This window comes from Myotis brandtii, unplaced genomic scaffold, assembly GCF_000412655.1.
Source record: "Myotis brandtii unplaced genomic scaffold, ASM41265v1 scaffold247, whole genome shotgun sequence".
NCBI lineage: Eukaryota > Metazoa > Chordata > Mammalia > Chiroptera > Vespertilionidae > Myotis > Myotis brandtii.
This window is the reverse complement of record NW_005359352.1, coordinates 710,963-716,633: the sequence shown is the minus strand read 5'-3', so window position 1 is coordinate 716,633 and position 5,671 is coordinate 710,963. Positions and strand designations below refer to the sequence as shown.

Here is a 5,671-nt window from a genome sequence, read left to right as displayed (position 1 = left end):
TGCTCTCCTGCCGCCCCTGCGGAGCCCTGAGCCACACGGGGGGCACCTCCCCTGGCCCTCCTGGCGAGAGCAGAGCAGAGGAAGGAAGCCAGGTGCCCAACCCACACCTGCCTGGCCCACTGCTGGTGGCCTCGCCCTCCAAACCCACAGGAACCGCAGCCCGCACTTCCCTTCCCCGGGACGAGTCAGTCCCTCCTGCCCGCGGGCGCCCGTCAGCCAGCCCCTCCCGAGTCCTGGGACCCCAGCGGCAGGCGGCGAATTGATGATTTACGGACGCGTTCGTGCACATGGGGCACCCCTTCCCGCAGCTTGGGGGACCCTGAATTTGCATGTGCCCCTTCCTCGCACCCCTGGCTGACCTGTGGCTGGGCAGCGCCATCACTCCCTCTTCATTTGCTCGTTCATTTCATCCTCAGGCTGACGCGCCCCCAGAGCTCGGGTTGGGGTGCTGGGCGGGAACGAGGCTCCGGGTCCCGGGGGCAGGCAGGGCCTTGCAGAGCGCGTGGCTGGAGGGGGACCCTTACACCCCCAACCCCACGGGGTGGAGGGTGATGGGTGGCGTCCCTGGAAGGGGCTGCGCTGAGCTGCTGGGTGGACGGGTTTCGGGTGCAGAGCCTCGTCCGGGACACTGGCCGTTCGCTCCCAGGACTCGGGCCGGGCCGAGGGCGGAGGGGATCGGCCGCCCCTCTCATGAGAGACTTCTGCACAGGGTCCCTGCGTGTCCGCTGTGAGGCTGAGAGACGGAAGCAAAACCCAACAACTCGGACCCTTTCAGACTCTCCTTTGGAGCACAAATCCCTGTGACAGAACAGTGGCCGCCTTCCTGATGTGAGGGCCCAGCCCTGTGCACATTCCAGAAGGTTCCGGGGGGTCTTCTCCCTCCCTCCCACCTCCCTCCTTCCTCCTTTCCTCCCTTCTTTTCTTCCTTCCTTTCCAGCCTTGCATTTTTAAAAATATTTTTTTATTGATTTGAGAGAGGAAGGGAGAGGGAGAAAGAACATCAATGATGAGAGAGAATCACTGATCGGCTGCCTCCTCTATGCCCCCCACTGGGGATTGAGCCCACCACCCGGACCTGTGCCCTGACCAGGCATTAAACCATGACCTCCTGGTCGACGCTCAGCCGCTGAGCCACGTCGGCCGGGCAACTGTCTTAGGTGCACTTTTCATTATAGCTGGTCTCTCCATGAGCCAGGGTGCAGGGGAGTGAGGTGGGCAGCTGTGGGCGGGCACGCTGTTCCCATAACCCTCGGTCGGGGCGGGGGGACTGCCCTGGGGAGCCGGCGTGGGGACCCCCGGAGCACGGTTGCATCTCTCAGGTGGGAATGTCTCCCTAATTGCCTTCAAATGATTGGCAGGGAGAACGCCCAGCAAAGGATCTGGCCTCTCAGCGGTGGTGTGAGCCCCGTCCTGTCCGGGGGCTTGAGATGATGGGTGGAGTCACCAGCCATCGCGAACGGTCTCCTCAGCTCTGTCCGCATGCTAACGTCATGCAGGGCCCCCTCGTGTTGTACCCTCTACGCTGTCACCCCGAAGGCTGGCATTTCTCTTACGGTGACTTACCTTTTGACAGCAGCCTTCCCCCTTGATGGCTCTGAGAGCTGGCCGCATGCTTCCCTCTACATTAGCTCATTTGATTCTCACAGGAACCCCAGGAACGGGGGTGTCCTCTCTTGTAACGAGGAAACTGAGGCTCAGAGAGGCGAAGGCATGTGCTCCAGGTCACCCCGCTGGTCGGTGGCAGGTCAGGGCCTCTGCTGCCACCGACTGGGGTTGAGCACTGGCTGGGTGCCGCCCTGGGGAGAAGCGCAGGCTGGCACCCATGCCGGGTAGCCTGGGAGGGAGGTGGCCGCCACGGATTGGGAGGACCAGGCAGGGGAGGAGCCGTGGCAGGTGGCTGGGCAGGTGCTGGGCCATCAGGTGGGGCCAGCACCTGGGGGCGGGGAGTGTGACAACAGGCAGGGCTTCGAGTGCCCCGGGCCCTGCTCCCCAGAGGGGTCGACCGGGGTCCTCGGGGTTCACTTCCACGGGAGGGACGCTGGGAGTGCAGCACCAGCTCCCAGTGGGGGGAGGGCGGGAGGGAGTCGCTACTGCGCCCTCCGTCTCCTCACCGAGCGAGCCCGCGCTCCTGCAGGAAGGAAAGGTGAGCCGTGGGGATGGAGGCGGCGAGGCCTCGCATGTTCTCTTGTAACGCTGTGCCCGTGGCAGCCTGGCCACCTGCGGGATCCCCTTTCCGCCGCTGGAGCAGGAGGTGAGGCTGCGGCGCTGGGGCCCGGTTGTCCTCGGCCCCCTCCCCCTCCCCTTTCCTTCCTGCGCAGCTGGGACTCTGTTGTGCACATGTGTACATGCACGTGTGTGTGTGTGTGGGTGCACATGTGCATGTGTGTACACGGATGCCCTCGTGTGTATGGACACACACGTTTGCGCGCACATTTGTGCGTCTCTGTGCACATGTGTACATGGATGCCCTTGTGTTTATGTCTGTGTGTGCATGTGTGTCTGTGTGCACACCTGCATTTATGTCAGGGTACGTCGTGTGCACATGTGTGTTTGTGCATGTGCCCACAGGTGCGCAATCACTAGACTAGGGCTCTCCCCTCCGTGCCCAGGGCTCAGCGCAGGCCTGGCATTTAGCCAAGCGGTCAGTGGCGCGTTGGAGACGCCTGTGGGCTCCCTGGGAGCCTCTGACCCCCCAGGCGCCGCGAGCGCTCCTCCCCCGAGCTCGGCGGCCCTCGCCCTTCCCCAGCCTCACACCTCCCGGGTCCGGTCAGTATTACTCCTCGCTGCCTCCCCTGGACCGTGTCCTCGGCCCTGCCCGGCCGTGGCGTCCTCACCTGTGTGGCCGGCCTCAGCCCCGTGCCGGGCACAGGGCTCGGGGTCAGCGGGTGTGACGGGTTTGAATGATGATGTGTTTACTGAGCGTCTCGCCGCCTGCACCGGCGGCTCCAAATGACATTTCAGGAATCGCATTACAGCGTTCAGTGCTCGCAGAATTCAGAAATAGGTAATTCGATTATATCTGCTGGAAGCCATTGCCACAACTGGCCTCGTTTCTTTGCCAGCATCTGTCCCGCGTGGGGAGAGGCGGCCGAGGAAAGTCTAAGGACTGGATTCTCCCCAAAGCACGTCCCGAGCTGGCTCCAGCGGCTCTTCCCTGGACGGCGAAGCCCAAGGACAGGACGGAGGCTGCCTGCCCGCCGGCCTCTTACTCGAGGGCGCGCTGCAGTCCTGGCTGCCTGCTGCAGGGGGCCCTTCCCCTGGGCTCCTGGGCCAGGAAGGGGAAGCCGTCTCATTCAGCTCCCGGCAGCCACAGAACTCCATGCCGACTCCGGCCCAGCCTCCTTCGAGGCCTCAGCAACCCCATGCCAGCTGCTCTTTCCTCTCCCCAGAGGACATTCTCTCTGGGTTTGGGGGCCACACAGTTTCCGGAGAATCACGGCCTCAGGATGCCTCTCAGCCCTGAGGGCCCTGCCTTCCTGCTCCCCAGTCCCTGAGGCCGAGGGGGGGCCGGGTGAGGGGGGCTGCTTGCCCTGTGCATCCTGTGCTTCTGCCTGGAGCGGCCCTGGGGAGTGGGCGGGGGGGGGGCTGTCTGCTGCTGCGGGAAGTGGGAGCTGTGCTCCCCCAGCACCGACATGAGGCAGGTGTAAGCCCGGTGCCTGCCACCTGCACCCAGGAGGTGAGCTCTCGCCTACGGACCCACAGGGAGGGGATTTCATGCAGAAAGAGGGTGCTCAGCCCCCTGCCCTCACCCACCCCCGCGAGGTCAGCTGGAGGAGGAGGTCAGCTAGACTCTGCTGGGGGGGGAGGGGGCTGATCGCGTGTGGGGGTGAAGCTGCAGTGGGTCTGGGCCTGCACGGGGTCTTCGGTTTTGTCTCCCACCCGACGCCGGGCCGGGACTGTGTGAGGCAACCACGCTTCTGTCTAAGACTCGAAGGAATGGGAATCCGACCTACACACGAGGCAGGTGGGGCGTTGATAAAACCTGCCTTTGTTTGTGGCCGATTTAAGGAGATACAAGTGCCCGTGGCCTCCCTCTTGCCTCATAGTTCAGTTCCGCCTGACAAGCCTTGTAAGCCCCCTCCTGGTGCCAGGAGCGAGTTCAACAACTGGGGGACCCACCCCACCCCTAGGCTCCAGGGCAGAGGGAGGGGCTCTCGCGGAGGCTCTGCTAGGGCTGGGGTGCCAGCTGGTGTAGTGGGAGCCTGGGAGCAGCCTGAGGCCTCCCTGGAGGAGGTGGCGGTGAGCCAGCCAGCTTTGTGAGGCCCTGTCACCGATCCCCCATTCAGTCAGATAGCGATGAACGTGCTGCGTTTGGAGGCCCCGGAAAAGCCGAACGGGAGCTAAAGAAGCCCGAATCCAACCAGGCCAGGACTCGTTACACTTGACGGCGTTCAGCTCAGGGTTTTGAAAAGGGGAGCGGCTGTGGCCTCATTCGGCCACCCCAGTGTGTCCTTGAAACCTTTTCACGGCGTGAAACGTGCTTGACATTGTGGGAGGCCGGGCTTCCTGCTATATATAGTCCTTATCTCCGCGTGGCCTCCGCTTATCTGCAAGCAGCCGTGGGCCAGGGCCCGGGTGGCCGGCCTCGGGCTGTGTTCTGCATTCTGCCCAAGTGGGACCCAAAGGCCTGGGGCCGGGGAGGCAGCCCGGTAAACGAGGGCCGTTGTCCTGATCTCCTTCCCTCAGCAGTGACTGCTCCCACTCCAGGCCTCCAGCCGGTCCTCCCAGCCGATCCTCCCAGCCTGGGTCCTGCAGTTCTAGAGCAGGGGAGGGCGGGCAGCATGGGTGTGCACACGTGAGCCCACAGTGCATGTATGAAACCGGGGAGGGGGCCTGGGGACTGGTTAGGAATGTGGCCTGGTTCGGTTCTGGCCTGTTTTGTGAATTGGTCCCATCTGTGGTCCCGCGGGCAGCGCTGGGCTGTCTCGGAGGGGCAGTTGGTGGGCGCTGGCAGGAGGAGGCTCCCGGGAGGGGTGGCCCTCGGACAGCTGGCCTGTGACGCCTGGACTCTGAGGTCAGGCTCCGGACAGGGAGGTGACCACCAGCACTAGCCTGTCACACAGGACCTGCCAGGGGGTGTGACTCAGGGCCCCCAAAAGGAGCAGCAGGAGCCTCTCTGATGGTGAAGACCCCGGGGTACGTTCCTCTGTCGAGTGTTGCCTGGTTCTGGGGTCTGAGGGCTCGCACGGGGCACGCAGCCCCGTCGTGGGAGGACGGGCTCCAGTTCCCACCGCGGCCTCAGGCTCCTCGCCTGTCAGGTGGAGCCCTTCTGAGGCTACAACTGAATTGGACGTATTATGGGGCTGCCCCCAGGCCTGTGGGGACCCCAGGCGCGCTGGTGCCCGTGAGATGCCGTGGAGCGGTTGGCAGAGCAGGGACAGGCCGGGGTGGCCGAGGTGGGAGCGGGACGGGGAGGCGGGCCAGACAGTGGCGGGTCTGCAGGGTTGAGTCTCAGTCTGGTGGCTGCAGGGTTGGAAGGAAGAGTGTCTGACTACCCACCGGCCCCTGGAGCTGGGCCACCCCCGCCCCAGGCCTGACCGGGTACCACTCCTCGGCAAAGAGCTCCTCTTAGCAAACCCAGCACCTGCTCCCTCGGCGGCTCTGTGTCCTGTGAACGCGGTGCCTCCTGGGCTCTGAGGCCCGGGAGCTCCCGGGTGGGTGCAGGCGCTGG

The 5,671-nt window shown here is 64.6% G+C and overlaps 1 protein-coding gene across 2 annotated transcripts in view; it reads left to right on the top strand.

The window, feature by feature from the left end:
- The window catches only part of HPCAL1 (hippocalcin-like 1), a 75,980-nt gene that overhangs the window by 40,684 nt on the left and 29,625 nt on the right, over positions 1-5,671 (top strand). Inside the window, exon 1 of one of the 2 annotated variants that reach the window (XM_014540557.1) lies at positions 4,223-4,233. The exons of the other annotated variant lie outside the window; for it this stretch is intronic. The gene's annotated coding sequence lies outside the window, so the exon portion shown is untranslated. Of the gene's footprint in view, positions 1-4,222; positions 4,234-5,671 lie in introns of those variants that run through there. 2 annotated transcript variants of the gene reach the window in all.